We start from the raw sequence: 19,271 nt of genomic DNA on the forward strand, positions 1-19,271 counted from the left end.
TATTCAAAAATAATCTCCAGCTTAGTTCCTGCTTCACAAATGGCAGTCTCTATTGCTCTAAAAGCATCCTCTGTTGAATTATCTTTCAGAAATGAAAAAGATGCCATTTTCTTCTGGCAGTGAACCAGTTCATGAAGAAGTGACAGGTCAAATTACAACATACCTGCACAAAGGAAATCCTCTAATGCTGTGCCTGTCCATCCAGGCCTTATGTCCCTAAGAGTGTTTGACCTCTATCCTTGAATGCTGTGCCTGTTTATCCAGGCCTTATGTCCGTACAAGGGTTTGACCTATGTCTTCAATTGCTGTGCCTGTCCGTCCAGGCCTTATGTCCCTATCTGGGCTTGACCTCAGTCCTCCAATGCTGTGCCTGTCCAAAGAGGCCTTATGTCCCTACAAGGGTTTGACCTCTATCCTTGATTGCTCTGCCTGTCTGTCAAGGCTTTATGTCTCTACAAGGATTTGACCTCGATTGCTGTGCCTGTCCGTCCAGGCCTTATTTCCCTACAAGGGTTTGAACTCTGTCCTCCAATGCTGTGCCTGTCCGTCCACACCTTATGTCCCTACAAGGGTTTGAACTCTGTTCTACAATGCTGTGCCTGTCTGTCCAGGTATTAATTAATTATTTATTTATTTATTTATTTATTGGTTTTTATATACCGCCGCTCATCAGAGATATCACGTCGGTGTACATAGAACAAAATCCGCAATTGCGTTTTACATAAAACAGTAGGAAAATCAACTGAGAAAACTTTACATTAAAAACTGTTAAATGTAACAACAACAAAACAATTTATAAAATATAAATAGATATATAATGATAATATTATATAAAGTAGTTATAACATTACAATTTATAACAGAATCAAGGGAGAATAAGGGGGGGCAAGGGAAGGAGAGGATAAAAATTATGTCCCCACATGAGCTTGACCTCTGTCCTCCAATGTTGTGCCTGTCTGTCCAGGACTTACGTCCCTTAGTGGGCTTGACCTCTGTCCTTGAATGCTGTGCCCATCTGACCAGGCTTTATATCTCTACAAGGGGTTGACCTCAATTGCTGTGCCTGTCCATCCAGACCTTATGTCCCTTCATGGGCTTAAGCTCTGTTTACCAATGCTGTGCCTGTCTGTCCTGGCCTTATGTTCCTATGTGGGCTTGACCTCTATACTCCAATGCTGTGCCTGTCCGTCCAGGCCTCATGTCCCTACAAGAGTTTAAACTCTGTTCTCCAATGCTGTGCCTGTACATCCAGGCCTTATGTCCCTACGTGGGCTTGACCTCTGTCCTCCAATGCTGTGCCTGTCTTCCAGGCTTTATGTCCCTACATGGGCTTGACATCTGTCCGCCAATGCTGTGCCTGTCCGTCCAGGCCTTATGTCTCTATGTAGGCTTGACCTTTGTACTCGATTGCTGTGCCTGTTTGTCTAGGCTTTATGTCTCCACAAGGGTTTGACCTCAATTGCTGTACCTGTCCGTCCATGCCTTATGTCCCTAGGAGGGCTTGACCTCTGTCCTCAATTGCTGGGCCTGTCCATCCAGGCCTTATGTCCCTAGGTGGGCTTGACCATTGTCCTCGATTGCTGTGCTTGTCTGTCCAGACTTTGTCTCTACAAGGGTTTGACCTCGCTTGCTGTGCTTGTCCATCCAGGCCTTATGTCCCTACGTGGGCTTGACCTCTATCCTACAATGCTGTGCCTGTCCATCCAGGAATATGTCCCTACAAGTTTTTGACCTCTGTCCTCGATTGCTGTGCCTGTCTGTCCTGGATTTACGTCTCTACAAGGGTTTGACCTTAATTGCTGTGATGTACATTCAGGCCTTATGTCCCAACGTGGGCTTGACCTCTGTTCTCCAATGTTGTGCCTGTCTGTCGGAGCCTTATGTACCTAGTTGGGCTTGACCTCTGTCCTGCATTGCTGTGCCTGTCTTTCCAGGCTTTACGTCGCCACAAGGGTTTGACCTCGATTGCTATGCCTGTCTGTCCAGGCCATATGTCCCTATGTGGGCTACAACTCTGTCCTCCAATGCTGTGCCTGCCTGTCCAGGCCTTATGTCCCTTCGTGGTCTTGACCTCTGTCCTCCAATGCTATGCCTGTCCGTCGAGGCCTTAAGTCCCTACGTGAGATTGACCTCTGTCCTCAGCTGCTGTGACTGTCTGTCCAGCTTTTATGTCTCTACAAGGGTTGGACCTCAATTGCTGTGATGTACGTCCAGGCCTTATGTCCCAATGTGGGCTTGACCTATGTCCTCCAATGCTGTGCCTGTCCATCCAGGCCTTATGTCCCTACTTGGGCATGACCTCTGTCCTTCAATGCTGTGCCTGTCCATCCAGGCCTTATGTGCCTTTGTGGGCTTGACCTCTGTCCTCGATTGCTGTGCCTGACCGTCCGGGCCTTATGTCCCTATAAGGGTTTGAACTCTGTCCTCCAATGCTGTGCCTGTCCATCCAGGCCTTATGTCCCTATGTGAGCTGGAACTCTGTCCTCCAATGCTGTGCCTGACCGTCCGGGCCTTATGTCCCTATAAGGGTTTGAACTCTGTCCTCCAATGCTGTGCCTGTCCATCCAGGCCTTATGTCCCTATGTGTGCTAGAACTCTGTCCTCCAATGCTGTGCCTGACTGTCCAGGCCTTATGTCCATAGGTGGGCTTGACCTCTGTCCTCAACTGCTGTGGCTGTCTGTCCAGGCTTTACGTCTCTACAAGGGTTTGACCTCGACTGCTGTGCCTGTCCTTCCAGGCCTTATGTCCCTAAGTGGGCTTGACCTCTGTCCTTGACTGCTCTGCCTGTTCATCCAGGCCTTATGTCCCTACAAGTGTTTGACCTCGATTGCTTTGCCTTTTCGTCAAGGCCTTATGTCCCTACATGGGATTCACCTCTGTCCTCAACTGCTGTGCCTGTCAGTCCTGGCCTTATGTCCGTACAAGGGTTTGACCTCGATTGCTTTGCCTATTTGTCCAGGCCTTATGTCCCTACAAGGGTTTGACCTCGATTGCTTTGCCTATTTGTCCAGGCCTTATGTCCCTACAAGGGTTTGACCTCGATTGCTTTGCCTATTCGTCCAGTCCTTATGTTCCTACAAGTGTTTGACCTCGATTTCTTTGCCTGTCAGTCCAAGCCTTATGTCCCTACGTGGGCTTGACCTCTTTCCTAAACGGCTTTGCATGTTCGTCCAGGCCTTAAGTCCCAACAAGTGTATGACCTCGATTGCTTTGCTTGTTTGTCCAGGCTTTAGGTCCCTACAGGGGTTTGATCTCTTTCCTCGACTGCTGTGCCTGTTTGTTCAGGCTTTATGTCCCTACATGGGCTTGACCTCTGTCATCGACTGCTTTTCCTGTTCGTCCAGGCCTTATGTCCCTACAAGGTTTTGACCTCGATTGATTTGCCTTTTCGTCTAGGCCTTATGTTCCTACAAGTGTTTGACTTCAATTGCTTTGCCTTTTCGTCCAGGCCTTATGTTCCTACAAGTGTTTGACCTCGATTGCTTTGCCTTTTCGTCCAGGCCTTATGTTCCTACAAGTGTTTGACCTCGATTGCTTTGCCTTTTCGTCCAGGCCTTATGTTCCTACAAGTGTTTGACCTCGATTAATTTGCCTGTTCATCCAGGCCTTATGTTCCTACAACTGTTTGACCTCGATTGCTTTGCCTGTCCATCCAGGCCTTATGTCCCTACGTAGGTTTGACCTCTGTCCTCGACGTCTGTGCCTGTCAGTCCAGACCTTATGTCCCTAGGTGGGATACACCTCTTTCCTCGAATTCTGTGCCTGTCAGTCCAGGCCTTATGTCCCTAAGTGGGCTTGACCTCTGTCCTCGACTGCTGTGCCTGTCAGTCCAGGCCTTAAGTCTCTACGTGGGCTTGACCTCTGTCCTCTAATGCTGTGCCTGTCAGTCCAGGCCTTATGTCCCTAAGTGGGATACTCCTCTGTCCTCGAATGCTGTGCCTGTTTGTCCAGGCTTTATGTCCCTACAACTGTTAGACCTCGATTGCTTTGCCTGTGCATCCAGGCCTTATGTCCCTATGTGGGCTTGACCTCTGTCCTCTAATGCTGTGCCTCTCAGTCCAGGCCTTATGTCCCTACGTGGGCTTGACTTCTGTCCTCAACTGCTCTGCCTGTTCGTCCAGGTCTTATGTCCCTACAAGTGTATGACCTCGATTGCTTTGCCTGTTCGTCCATGCCTTATGTCCCTAAAAGAGTTTGACCTCTGTACTTGACTACTGGCCCTGTTTGTTCAGGCCTTATGTCCCGACGTGGGCTTGACCTCTATCCTCGACTGCTTTGCCTGTTCGTCCTGGCCTTATGTCCCTACAAGTGTTTGATCTCGATTGCTTTGCCTTTTCATCCAGGCCTTATGTTCCTACAAGTATTTGACCTCGATTGCTTTGCCTGTTCGTCCAGGCCTTATGTCCCTACGTGGGCTTGACCTCTGTCCTCGACTGCTGTGCTTGTCAGTCCTGGCCTTATGTCCCTACAAGGGTTTGACCTCAATTGCTGTGCCTGTTCATCCAGGCTTACATCTCTACAAGTGTTTGACCTCGATTGCTATGCCTGTCCCTCCAGCTCTTATGTCCCTATGTGGACTTGACCTCTGCCCTCCAATGCTATGCCTGCCCATCCTGTCCTTATGACCGTATAAGGGTTTGACCTCTGTCCTCAAATGCTGTGCCTGTCCGTCCAGGCCTTATGTCTCTACAAGGGTTTGACCTCTGTCCTTGATTGCTGTGCCTTTCTCTCATGGCCTTATGTCCTTACGTGGGCTTGACCTCTGTCCTCCAATGCTGTGCCTGTCCGTCCAGGCCTTATGTCCCTACAAGGATTTGAACTCTGTCCTCCAAGGCTGTGCTTTCCATCCAGGGTTATGTCCCTAGGTGGGCTTGACTTCTGTCCTCCAATGCTGTGCCTGTCCATCCAGGCCTTATGTCCCTAGGTGGGCTTGACCTCTGTCCTCAACTGCTGTGCCTGTCGGTCCAGGCTTTACATCTCTACAAGGGTTTGACCTCGATTCCTGTGCCTGTCTGTCCAGGCCTTATGTCCTTACGTGGGCTTGACCTCTGTCCTCCAATGCTGTGCCTGCCCATCCTGGCCTTATGACCCTACAAGGGTTTGACCTCTGTCCTCGATTGCTGTTCCTGTCCATCCAGGCCTTATGTCCTTACGTGGGCTTGACCTCTGTCCTCCAATGCTGTGCCTGTCCATCCAGGCCTTATGACCCAACAAGGGTTTGACCTCTGTCCTCGATTGCTGTGCCTTTCTGTCAAGGCCTTATGTCCCTACGTGGGCTTGACCTCCGTCCTCCAATGCTATGCCTGTCTATCCAGGACTTATGACCCTACATTGGCTTGACCTACGTCCTCCAATGCTGTGAAAGTCTGTCCATGCCTTATGTCCCTACAAGGATTTGAACTCTCTCCTCCAAGGCTGTGCCTGTCTGTCCAGGGCTTATGTCCCTATGTGGGCTTGACCTCTATTCTCCAATGCTGTGTTGTCCATCCAAGCCTTATGTCCCTGGGTGGGCTTGACCTCTGTACTTAACTGCTGTGCCTGTCTGTCCAGGATTTACATCTCTACAAGGGTTTGACCTCGATTGCTGTGTCTCTCCATCCAGGCCTTATGTCCCTACGTGGGCTTGACCTCTGTCCTCCAATGCTGTGCCTGTCCATCCAGGCCTTATATCCCTGCAAGTGTTTGACCTCAGTCCTCAAATGTTGTGCCTGTCCGTCAAGGCCTTATGTCGCTAAGTGGGCTTGATCTCTGTCCTCCAATTATTTGCCTTTCCATCCAGGCCTTATGTCCCTACAAGGCTTTTACCTCTGTGTTCGATTGCTTTGCCTGTCTGTCCAGGCCTTATGTCCCTACGTGAGCTTGACCTCTGTCCTCCAATGCTATGCCTGTCTGTCCAGGCCTTTTGTCCCTAGGTGGGCTTGACCTCTGCCTTCAACTGCTGTGCCTGTCTGTAAAGGCTTTACGTCTCTACAAGGGTTTGACCTTGATTGCTGTTCCAGTCCATCCAGGCCTTATGTCCCTAGGCGGGCATGACCTCTGTCCTCAAGTGCTGTGCCTGTCTGTAAAGGCTTTATGACTCTACAAGGGTTTGACCTCGATTGCTGTGCATGTCCAACCAGGCCTTATGTCCCTACATGAGTTTGATCTTGATTGCTTTGCCTTTTCATGCAGACCTTATGTTCCTACAAGTGTTTGACCTCTATTGCTTTGCCTGTTCGTCTAGGCCTTATGTCCCTACCTGGGCTTGACCTCTGTCCTCGACTGCTGTGCTTGTCAGTCCAGGCCTTATGTCCTTACAGGGGTTTAACCTCAATTGATGTGCCTGTTCGTCCAGGCTTTACATCTCTACAAGTGTTTGACCTCGATTGCTGTGCCTGTCCGTCCAGACCTTATGTCCCACGTGGGCTTTACCTCTGTCCTCCAATGCTGTGCCTGCCTGTCCACGCCTTATGTTCCTACAAGGGTATGACCACTGTCCTCGATTGCTGTGCCTTTTTGTCCACACCTTATGTCCCTACATGGGCTTGACGTCTGTTCTCCAATGTTGTGCCTTTCCATCCTCGCCTTACTTCCCTACATGGGTTTGACCTCTGTCCTCGATTGCTGTACCTGTCCATCCAGGCCTTATGTCCCTAGGTGGGCTTGACCTCTGTCCTCCAATGATGTGCCTGTCCATCCACGCCTTATGTCCCTAGGTGAGCTTGCCCTCTGTTCTCGATTGCTGTGCCTGTCTGTCAAGGCTTTACATTTCTACGAGGGTTTGACCTCGATTGCTGTGCCTGTCCGTGCAGGCCTTATGACCTTAGGTGGGCTTGACCTCTGTCCTCCAATTATGTGCCTGTCCATCCAGGCATTATGTCCCTAGGTGGGCTTGACCTCTATCCTCAACTGCCTCTACTGGGGTTTGACCTCAATTGATGTGCCTGTCTATCCAGGCCTTATCTCTCTACTTGGGCTTGACCTATGTCCTTCAATGCTGTGCCTGTCTGTCCAGGCCTTATGTCCCTACAAGAATTTGAACTCTGTCCTCCAAGGCTGTGCCTGTCCGTCCAGGGTTTATGTCCCTATGTGGGCTTGACCTCTATCCTCCGATGCTCTGTCTGCCCTCCAAGCCTTATGTCCCTGGGTGGGCTTGACCTCTGTCCTTAACTGCTGTGCCTATCTGTCCAGGATTTACATCTCTACAAGGGTTTGACCTCGATTGCTGTGCCTCTCCGTCCATGCCTTATGTCCCTACGTGGGCTTGACCTCTGCCCTCCAATGCTGTGCCTGCCCATCCTGTCCTTATGACCGTATAAGGGTTTGACCTCTGTCCTCAAATGCTGTGCCTGTCCGTCCAGGCCTTATGTCTCTACAAGGGTTTGACCTCTGTCCTTGATTGCTGTGCCATTCTCTCATGGCCTTATGTCCTTACGTGGGCTTGACCTCTGTCCTCCAATGCTGTGCCTGTCCGTCCAGGCCTTATGTCCCTAGGTGGGCTTGACCTCTGTCCTCAACTGCTGTGCCTGTCTGTAAAGGATTTATGACTCTACAAGGGTTTGACCTCGATTGCTGTGCCTGTCCATCCAGGCCTTATATCCTTAGGTGGGCTTGACCTCTGTCCTCCAATGATGTGCCTGTCCGTCCAGGCCTTAAGTCCTTAGGTGGGCTTGACCTCTGTTCTCAACTGCTGTGCCTGTTTGTAAAGGCTTTACGTCTCTACTAGGGTTTGACCTCGATTGCTGTGCCTGTCCGTCCAGGCATTATTTCCCTACATGGGCTTGACCTCTGTCCTCCAATGCTGTGCCTGTCTTCTAGGCCTTATCTCCCTACGTGGGCTTGACCTCTGTCCTCCAATGCTGTGCCTGTCTTCCAGGCCTTATCTCCCTACGTGGGCTTGACCTCTGTCCTCCAATGCTGTGCCTGTCTTCCAGGCCTTATCTCCCTACGTGGGCTTGACCTCTGTCCTCCAATGCTGTGCCTGTCTTCCAGGCCTTACCTCCTACGTGGTCTTGAACTCTGTCCTCCAATGCTGTGCCTGTCAGTCCAGGCCTTATGTCCCTACATGGACTTGACCTCTGTCCTCCAATGCTGTGCCTGTCCGTCCAGGCCTTATGTCCCTACGTGGGCTTGACCTCTGTCCTCCAACGCTGTGCCTGTCTTCCAGGCCTTATCTCCCTACGTGGACTTGACCTATGTCCTCCAATGTTGTGCCTGTTCGTCCAGGCCTTATGTCCCTACGTGGGCTTGACCTCTGTCCTCCAATGCTGTGCCTGTCTTCCAGGCCTTATCTCCCTACGTGGGCTTGACCTCTGTCCTCCAATGCTGTGCCTGTCTTCCAGGCCTTATCTCCCTACATGGGCTTGACCTCTGTCCTCCAATGCTGTGCCTGTCTGTCCAGGCCTTATATCCCTGCAAGGGTTTGACCTCAGTCCTCGAATGCTGTGCCTGTCCATCAAGGCCTTATGTCCCTACATGGGCTTGATCTCTGTCCTCCAATTACGTGCCTGTCTATCCAGTCCTTTTGTCCCTACAAGGCTTTTACCTCTGTGTTCGATTGCTGTGCCTGTCTGTCCAGCCCTTATGTCCCTACGTGATCTTGACTTCTGTCCTCCGATGCTATGCCTGCCTGTCCAGGCCTTATGTCCCTACGTGGGCTTGACCTCTGCCCTCCAATGCTGTGCCTGTCTGTCGAAGGCCTGGATGGACAGGCACAGCATTGGCAGACAGAGGTCAAAACCATAAGGGGACATAATCCATGCCTTATGTCCCTAGGTGAGCTTGACCTCTGTCCTCGATTACTGTGCCTGTATGTCCAGTCTTTACTTCTCTACAAGGGTTTGACCTCGATTGCTGTGCCTGTCCATCCAGGCCTTATGTAACTATGTAGGCTGGACCTCTGTCCTCGATTGCTGTGCCTCTCCTTCCAGGTTTTACGTCTCTACAAGGTTTTGACCTCGATTGCTGTGCCTGTCCATCCAGGCCTTATGTCCCTAGGTAGGCTGACCTCTGTCCTCGATTGCTGTGCCTGTCCATCCAGGCTTTATGTCCCTTCATGGGCTTGACCTCTGTCCTCCAATGATGTTCCTGTCCGTCCAAGTATTATGAACCTAGGTGGCCTTGACCTCTGTCCTCAACTGCTGTGCCTCTCTGTCCAGACTTTACGTCTCTACAATGGTGTGACCTTGATTGCTTCGCCTGTTAGTCCAGGCCTTATGTCCCTACAAGGGTTTGACCTCGATTGCTTTGCCTGTTCGTCCAGACCTTATGTTCCTTCAAGAGTTTGACCTGAATTGCTTTGCCAATTCATCCAGTCCTACAAGTGTTTGACCTCGATTTCTTTGCCTGTTCATCCAAGCCTTATGTCCCTATGTGGGCTTGACCTCTGTCCTCGACTGCTGTGCCTGTTCGTCCAGGCCTTATGGCCCTACAAGTGTTTGACCTTGATTTCTTTGCCTGTTCGTCCAAGCCTTATGTCTCTATGTGGGCTTGACCTCTGTCCTCGACTGCTGTGCCTGTCTGTCCAGGCATTATGTCCCTATGTGGGCTAGAACTCTGTCCTCCAATGCTGTGCCTGACCATCCGGGCCTTATGTCCCTATAAGGGTTTGAACTCTGTCCTCCAATGCTGTGTTTGTCTGTCCACGCCTTTTGTCTCTACAAGGTTTTGACCTCGATTGCTGTGCCTGTCTGTCCAGGTCTTATGTCGCTAGGTGGGCTTGACCTCTGTCCTCCAATGATGTGCCTGTCCATCCAGGCCTTATGTCCCTACATGGGGGTGACCTCTGTCCTCCAATGATGTTCCTGTCTGTCCTAGACTTATGAAACTAGGTGGCCTTGACCTCTGTCCTCAACTGCTGTGCCTGTCAGTCCAGGCCTTATGTCCCTATAAGGGTTTGACCTCGATTGTTTTGCCTGTTCGTCCAGGCCTTAGGTCCCTAGCTGGGCTTGACCTCTGTCTTCGACTGCTTTGCCTGTTCGTCCAGGCCTTATGTTCCTTCAAGTGTTTGACCTCAATTGCTTTGCCATTTCGTCCAGTCCTTTTGTTCCTACAAGTGTTTGACCTCGATTGCTTGCCTGTTCGTCCAAGCCTTATGTTCCTATGTGGGCTTGATCTCTGTCCTCGACTGCTGTGCCTGTTCGTCCAGGCCTTATGTCCCTACAAGTGTTTGACCTCGATTGATTTGCCTGTTTGTCCTGGCCTTAGGTCCCTACAGGGGTTTGACCTCAATTGCTTTGCCATTTCGTCCAGTCCTTTTGTTCCTACAAGTGTTTGACCTTGATTTCTTGCCTGTTCGTCCAAGCCTTATGTCCCTATGTGGGCTTGACCTCTGTCCTCGATTGCTTTGCCTGTTCGTCCAGGCCTTATGTTCCTACAAGTGTTTGAACTTGATTGCTCCTGCCCCTCTGTCAGTTGCTTACAAACCTAAAATTAATACACTACCTCTATGCAGACGATGTGCAGATTCTGATCCCCATAACAGAATCTCTCCCTAAAACTCTCACCTACTGGGAAAACTGCCTCCAATCTATCTAAGTTTTTTTCAGAAGATTAGAGGGCAAGGTTCTAGTCTGAGGTCTGTGGCATATTATTCCAAATGGCTGGACCCGCTGTAGAGAATGCTCGTTCTTTGGTGGATGATAGACGCGTGGATTTCGTTGAGGGGACTCGAAGGGTACCTTTATATGCTTCTCTGATAGGTCTTGAAGATGAGTATAATTTGAGTGGAATCTGGAGGTCTAGTTGTTGCTGATTATGAATGGTTTTGTGAATTGTGGTAAGGGCCTTGTTCAAAATTCTGTATTTTGTTGGCAGCCAGTGAAGGATCCGTAGTATTGGAGTGATGTGTGCTCCTTTGTTGGTGTTGGTGTTGGTTAGGATTCTAGCCGCAGCATTTTGGAACATCTGTAATGGTTTGATGGAAGAGATGGGGAGCCCAAGAAGGAGAGCATTGCAGTAATCTGTTTTGGAGAAGAGCGTGGTTTGGAGTACAGTCCTGAAATCCTGAAAATGGAGGAGGGGTTTGAGCCTTTTCATAACTTGTAGTTTATAAAAACAATCCTTGGTATTGTTGTTGATGGATTTCTTTAGATTCAGATGGTTATCGAGGATTACTCCTAGGTCCCTTACTTGTGTGATCTGAGTGTTGGGAGTTGTCGGATGGATTAGGGTCGAGTGGTCGGAGGAGATGAGAAAGAGTTCTGTCTTGACTCATTGAGAACCAGGTTCAAACTGGTGAGTAGGCTGTTAATAGATTGGTTGATTAAGTTATACCCCTTGTTACATGTAAACCGATCTGATATGAATTTTATTCATGAAGGTCGGTATATAACAGTGTTAAATAAATAAATAAAATCTCTTTCTAATAACTCCCAACATTCTGTTTGCTTTTTTGACTGCCGCAGCACACTGATCCGATGATTTCAATGTGTTATCTACTATGACGCCTAGATCTCTTCTTGGGTGGTAGCACCTAATATGGAACCCAACATTGTGTAATTATAGCATGGGTTATTTTTCCCTATATGCATCACCTTGCACTTATCCACATTAAATTTCATCTGCCATTTGGATGTCGAGTTACTAGGTGGGCCTACCATAGGGATACAAATACCTGTCTAGGGAGGAGACACTATAGCAAGGCTCTCTCTCTCTCTCTCAACAGGCTGTCCGGAAACATCGTGAACCGCGATATATACTGGCAATGTAGCTCAAATTGGGTTAATAACGCGATTTGCGCTAAGAGCGTGTTGCGATACACATGCTTATTTGCATAAGGTAACACCCCTTTTTGGTATCGCATGCGATATTGGAAAATGAGGCCCTTAAATTGGAAGTAAAAGCAAACTTCCAGAAAATGGAAGAAGATATTAAACATGTAAAAACGGTTCAGACAACTATGGTACAGAACATTGGGGGCCATTAATAGGAAAATTGAAAACCTTGAGAATGCTGCTAGACATCTGAATTTAAGGCTGTTGAATTTCCCAAGAGTGGTGGGAGAGTTACCTCGAATTACAGTAAAGAGATACTTCGTTGAAGTCTTGGAAATTGCCACTGAAAGAACTCCCCCCCTGGATAAAATCTTTTTTCTTCCTTTACGCAACTCTCAAAGACAAACAGTGACCCCAAATGTTCTAGCAAATTTAACAGAATTTCTAGAGTCATCTGCGTATGAAATAGCTTAGAGATCTACTCTCCTAATTTCCTTTTTTAACGAAAAGGATTTGGGTGACATCATGCGGGCTTATTTTAACAATGTTAGAAAATGTTTCATGGGAGCCGTGGAAAGAATTTACCCAGATGTTACTAAAACGACACAACAGAGGAGGAAAGCTTTCCTGGATTTGAAATCTGAGGTGCTTGCTGTGGGAGCGACTTTTTTTTACGCTTCCCATGCAAATGCATCGTAAAATACAAAGAGGACACATACATTTTTTATCAACAAGAACACTTAAAAGGTTTTGTGGAAGGGAAGAAAGCTTTACACCAACTAAGCACTAATGTTACTGGTCTTGAGTAAAGAAAATATGGTTTATACGACGCTATTGCTAAAAAATGTATTTCTTTTATGATTTCTCCTTCCTGTTGCTGTACCCCCCCCCCAATTACTTGAGGTCTAACGGGTGTTACATGTAGAGGAATTGTTATATGATTTGTATTTTGTTTTGAGAAATGTAAATTACTTTATCTGTATGTAATGCCATATTACCTTTTCAAAGTGGATACTTTGGGGTAGATTTTCAAAAAGCGCGAATAGGCCTACTTTTGCTTGCGCATCAGACTCAAGCAAAAGTACGCCTGATTTTAGTAGATACGCGCAGAGCCGCGCGTATCCACTAAAATCCCTGGATCGGCGCGCGCAAGGCTATTGATTTTGTATAGCCGGCGCGCGCCGAGCCGCGCTGCCTAACCCGTTCCCTCCAAGGCCGCTCCGAAATCGGAGCGGCCTCGGAGGGAACTTTCCTTTGCCCTCCCCTCACCTTCCCCTCCCTTCCCCTACCTAACCCCCCCGCCCGGCCCTGTCTAAACCCCCCCCTTACCTTTGTCGGGGGATTTACGCCTCCCGGAGGGAGACGTAAATCCCCGCGCACCAGCGGGCCTCCTGCGCGCCGGGCTGCGACCTGGGGGCGGGTACGGAGGGCGCGGCCACGCCCCCGGACCGCCCCGGGCCGTAGCCACGCCCCCGTACCCGCCCCCAAAACGCCGCGACGACCGGGCCCGCCCCCGACACGCCCCCCTCCGAAAACCCCGGGACGTACGCGAGTCCCGGGGTCTGCGCGCGCCGGTAGGCCTATGTAAAATAGGCTTACCGGCGCACAGGGCCCTGCTCGCGTAAATCCGGGCGGATTTACGCGAGCAGGGCTCTTAAAATCCGCCCCTTTGAGTGTTTTGTTAAAAAATTCAATAAAGAGATAATTAAAAAAAATATATCAACTGTCAGCGAAACAGGAATTGTTCTGTAATTTCTGACCCTTCCACAAAACTTACAAGCTTTGCCACTGATATCAGTGCTTTCATCTAAGTGCAAGGCAAATTTTTTACTTGCCTGCAGTTTTAGATTAACATTACTTTCAATATCCTCAGAAATGTCAACGATTCGTCAATGGATTGTGTCATTCCACAAGGGCACCTTTGAAACTCCTTCCGCTGCTGCAGAACTTGAATGATTTCTTTGCTTGCTGGTAAAATTAGTTCCTTCCCAGTTTTATGTGCTTTCTTTTTTTTGGCTATTAATTTTGCAACTTTGAACGAGACCCAGAGAGCTTTCTCAGATACCTTCAAACATTTTTCCATCATATTCGAGGATTTTTTTAAGTGAGAAAAGGAGGCAACGAAAGTAAGCTACCGACTTATGGACAGCATGTCCATGGTTCTGCTCTAAATGCCTCTTAAGTTTGTTGGGTACCATTGATTGGTTTGACAGATTCATGCCACACACAAGACACTGTGGTTGGATGGTCTTCTTTTCCTGTCCATGTAAAGCCAAATTTTAAATACTCCTCATTGTATTTACGATAATGTGCTTTGCCAGTTTTTGATTTGATATCTGTGACAGCATCACTAATAGAGACATTCACGTCAGCACTGATGCTCTCATCCAGTGAAACTGCACTACTCATGCTCAGTTCTTTGAGTCTGGCTTTTTTATTTTTAATTAGAAATTTATCCATGAAGTTATAAAATCCGTAAGAATGTAAAAAACTAATAACAGGAACATAAATAAAGGAGGAAATGAAATATTCACTCACAAGGAGAGCATGCATTGATTCACAAGCATCTACTATTACAGAAACATTGATGAGTTAAGTTCCGTGCTGTATTCAGCCCCTTCCTCACATAGAACACAGACAGAGCCTCACCAAATGCAAACTAAAGTAACCATAAAGTTAAAGATTTTGTTGCACTGCCTACACTCTAGCTTCTTGCTGTTTTCATTTCATTTTTTGTCTTCTCAGTTCTCATTATACATTTCTCAATCATCAAACAATAAAATCAAGACATATAAAACATTAATTATAAAACTATATAAATAAACAATAAATGTTTCAAAACAGCTGATGAATAGAATATCCAGTAATTAAAAATGCATTTAAAAATTCTCCAAACACAAATAAAACATTTCAAAACTGCAAACATATAAGAAAATTATTACTTACCTGCTAATTTTCGTTCCTGTAGTACCATGGATCAGTCCAGACCGTGGGTTATGTCCCCATTCCAGCAGATGGAGTCAGCAAAAACCTCGAGGGGGCGTCACCATAAGTACTACTACCCCCTCTGCAGGAGTTCAGCATCGAGTATATCAAAGCCCGAGTAGAAAAACAGAACCCCCGAATTGAATCAAGTTTATACAACACGGCCAACAATAGCCGTCAACCATAGCAACGAAAAACTGGAGCGTCCTAGCAACGTGTAGGAGGCTGCACGAACAGTAAGGCAACTTGTGAGGAGCTGTGAACACAGAGAACATGGAAAATGGTAAAGCTGTGCACACAGTGAACAGTGACAATGGTAAAGGACAGATACCAGTACAGTCCCGTCGCGGAAACGGAGCAGGCTGAGCACCCAGATGTGGTGGGCGTCTGGACTGATCCATGGTACTACAGGAACGAAAATTAGCAGGTAAGTAATAATTTTCTTTTCCCTGTACGTACCTGGATCAGTCCAGACCGTGGGATGTACCCAAGCGTCCCTAAATCGGGTGGGGTCCTGCGAGGCCTGCTCGGAGAACCTGCTCACCAAAATGTCCCGAGACGGGAGAGGCGAGATGCAAACGATAGTGCCTCGCGAAGGTGTGTAACGACTTCCAGGTGGCCGCCCTGCAGATCTCTTGAGAAGAGACCGAACGGACCTCCGCCCAGGAAGCCGCCTGAGAGCGTGTGGAATGCGCTACGATGCCGGGCGGGGGAGTCCGCCCCGCCCCGACGTAGGAAGCGGCAATCCCCGCTTTCAACCACCTGGCAATGGTAGTCTTGGAGGCCTGGGAACCCTTCTTAGGCCCAGACCAAAGGACAAACAGATGGTCAGACGTCCGGAACTCGTTTGTAACCTCCAGATAGATGCGCAGCGTGCGTTGAACGTCCAGGAGTCGGAGAGACCTCGGCTCGGAGGAAGCGAAGGATGGCAACTCCACCGTCTGGTTCACATGAAACGCAGAGACCACCTTCGGGAGGAAGGAAGGTACGGTGCGGATCGAAACTCCGGAATCGGAAAACCGAAGGTAGGGTTCCCTGCACGACAGAGCCTGCAGCTCCGAAATGCGACGAGCGGAACAGATGGCCACCAAAAAGACCGTCTTGAGGGTAAGGTCCTTAAGTGTCGAACTGCGCAGTGGCTCGAACGGAGGCCCCGACAGGGCGCGAAGCACCAGGTTGAGACTCCAGGATGGACAAGGATCCCGTAGCGGAGGCCGCAGATGCTTGACACCCTTGAGGAAACGAGCGATGTCCGGATGTTGTAGGAGGGAGCCTTCCGCCCGCAACAGCGACCCAAGGGCGGACACCTGAACCCTCAAAGAGTTATAGGCTAGCCCCTTCTCTACCCCGGTTTGTAAGAACTGGAGAATCTGAGAAATCGAAGCTTTAGTAGGACTCGTGTCCTGACTAGTACACCACAGCTCGAACACCTTCCAGACTCGGACGTAGGCTACCGAAGTGGACGTCTTACGCGCCCGTAGCAACGTGGATACTACCGCCTCCGGGTACCCTCGGCGCCGGAGGCGACGCCTCTCAAAAGCCAGGCCGCAAGACAGAAGAGTTCTGCCTGCTCGAAAAATACTGGGCCCTGATGCAAGAGGAGGGGGAGGTGTCCCAGCCGGACAGGTCCGTCGACTACCAGCTGCAGCAGGTCCGCAAACCAAGGTCGGCGTGGCCATTCCGGAGCGACGAAAATCACCGTCCCCTGGTGTCCTTCTATCCTGCGGATCATCCTGCCTACGAGAGGCCACGGGGGAAACGCGTAGAGCAGAAGATGGGTCGGCCATGGGAGCGCCAGCGCGTCCACCCCTTCCGCGCCGCGTTCCCTTCGCCGACTGAAGAAGCGGGGGGCCTTGGCGTTGAGCGCTGATGCCATCAGATCTAGGTGGGGAGCCCCCCACCGATGGACGAGGAGCTGCATCGCCTCTTCGGACAGGGACCACTCTCCTGGGTCCAGCAGTTGACGACTGAGGAAGTCCGCCTGCACATTGTCCACTCCGGCTATGTGAGACGCCGCTAGCCGCACGAGATGGCGCTCCGCCCATTGCATGAGCAGCGCCGCCTCTAGAGCGACCTGCGGGCTGCGCGTGCCTCCTTGGCGATTGATGTAGGCCACGGTGGTAGCGTTGTCCGAAAGTATCCTGACCTCCCGGTTCCGAAGAAGCGGGAGAAAATGTCGCAGAGCGAGCCTTACCGCTCTGGTCTCCAGACGATTGATGGACCATGTCGCCTCCACCGCGGACCATGTCCCTTGCGTGGCGCTGCGATTGCAGACCGCGCCCCATCCCACCAGACTGGCGTCGGTGGTGACCACCACCCAATCCAGTACGGCGAGGGACACCCCTCGAGCTAGGTTGGACGGCTCCAGCCACCAGCCCAGACTGTCCCTGGCCTTCTGAGGGAGCGGGAGGACCACCTGGTAATCCTGCGAGAGTGGCTTCCAACGGGAGAGGAGCGCCCACTGTAAGGGCCGGAGGCGCGCAAATGCCCAAGGGACCATGTCGATTGTGGATCCCATCACTCCCAGGAGTTGCAGGTAGTCCCAGGAAGTGGGATCTGGCAACGCAGAGAATCGCAGTATGTGATCCCGCAAAGAGTGCGCCTTGTCCTGTCGCAGGAAGACCATGCCCAGTCGGGTGTCGAAGGTCGCCCCCAAGAAATCCAAGCGCTGAGAGGGCACGAGGGAGCTTTTGGAAAAATTCACTACCCAGCCCAGGGAATGCAGGAACCGTAGCACCCGGGACACCGCTGCTTGGCCGTGGGTGAAGGACTTCGCCCGTATGAGCCAATCGTCGAGATAGGGGTGGACTAGGATCCCCTCCTTCCGAAGGGCCGCAGCCACGACTACCATGATCTTGGTGAAGGTACGCGGTGCCGTTGCCAGCCCAAACGGGAGAGCGACGAACTGGAAGTGCTGGTCCAGAATCTTGAACCGGAGAAGATGATGATGATCCGGACGGATGGGAATATGTAAGTAAGCCTCCGTGAGGTCCAGGGAGGCGAGGAACTCCCCCGGATGGACCGCCGCAATCACCGACCGCAGTGTCTCCATGCGAAAGCGGACCACTCGGAGGGACTTGTTGACTTCCTTGAGGTCCAGGATGGGCCGAGACGATCCGTCCTTCTTTGGGACTACGAAGTAGATGGAATAGTGGCCCAAGCCCACCTCTCCGAAGGGCACGGGCACAATAGCGCCTATCTCCTGAAGCCTGTCCAGCGTTGACTGCACCGCTCGTCTCTTGAGAGCCGAGCCACCCGGGGAGAAAATGAAACGACCCTTTGGTGGGCGGACAAATTCCAATGCGTAGCCGTGCTTTACGGTGTCCAGAACCCACTGGTCTGAGGTAATCCGCGCCCACTCCTGGTAGAACAACGTTAGCCGTCCCCCGATCCTGGGTACGGCGGAGTGGGCGAGCCTGGCATCATTGAGAGGACTTGGGTGAGGGATTACCTGCCCCTGGAGAGGTGCGGGCGGGCCTGCGTCCGCGAAAGGAACGCGTCCAGGGCTGAGACCTGGGCGCGGCAGGCCGGGAGCCCCCCGGCCTGTAACTCCGGTAACGTCGCTGCGCCCTGGCCCTAGTCCGGGAAGAAGCAAACACACGAGAAGGACGATATCTATCCTCCGGAAGGCGGTGAACCGCGTTCTCTCCCAGGGACTTGATGAGCTGGTCCAGATCTTCTCCAAAGAGGAACTTACCCCTGAAAGGCAGGGAGCCCAGACTTGACTTAGAAGACGTATCCGCCGCCCAGTTGCGGAGCCAAAGCAGGCGTCTGGCCGCCACCACCGAAACCATGGACCTAGCCAGGACTCGGAACAGGTCATACGAGGCATCCGCCCCGTATGCTACCGCAGCTTCTAACCGATCCGCCTGGGCGGCCTCCGCAGCAGGCAGATCCTGGGAGGTGAGGAGTTGCTGTACCCACAGGAGGCTCGCACGCTGGGCGAGGGAACTGCACATCGCTGCCCTCATCCCCAGGGCGGAGACCTCGAAGACCCTCTTCAGAAAAATCTCCAATTTGCGATCTTGCGTGTCCCGCAAGGCCGCCCCTCCCGTCACCGGAATTGTCGTCCTCTTAGTGACCGCTGAAACTGCGGAGTCCACTCTCGGTACCTTGATGAGATCCAGGAAATCCTGTGGTAGTGGATACAGCCTTTCCATGGCGCGACCTACCTTTAGAGAAGCCTCAGGGGTATCCCATTCCCTCGTGAGAAGCTGCAGGAACGATTCGTGAATGGGAAATGCCCGGGCCCTCGGCCGCAGGGCAGCAAGGACCGGGTCCCCCTTCTTCGAAGATGTGACAACCGCAGGCGCTACTGGAGCGGGCGGCTCTGGCGGCGGGTCCAGATCCAATTCCTGAATAATTCGTGGGATGAGCTCCTCCAGTTCTTCCCTCTGGAAGAGCCGCAGCGTACGCGGATCGTCTCCTTCCGGCGTGGGGTCCCCTTGGCCCAAGTCTGGGAAATCGGGATCAAGGGCCCCTGGGTCTGGCCCCGCACCCACCGGTCCTGGGACCGTCCGGACGCGGGAGGGAGGACGGGGGGCCCCCACTCCCGCCGAGACGGGGGGGGCCGGAGCCGCGGGCGAGGTCCG

The sequence above is a fragment of the Rhinatrema bivittatum genome, chromosome 2, assembly GCF_901001135.1.
Source record: "Rhinatrema bivittatum chromosome 2, aRhiBiv1.1, whole genome shotgun sequence".
Classification (NCBI taxonomy): Eukaryota; Metazoa; Chordata; class Amphibia; order Gymnophiona; family Rhinatrematidae; genus Rhinatrema; species Rhinatrema bivittatum.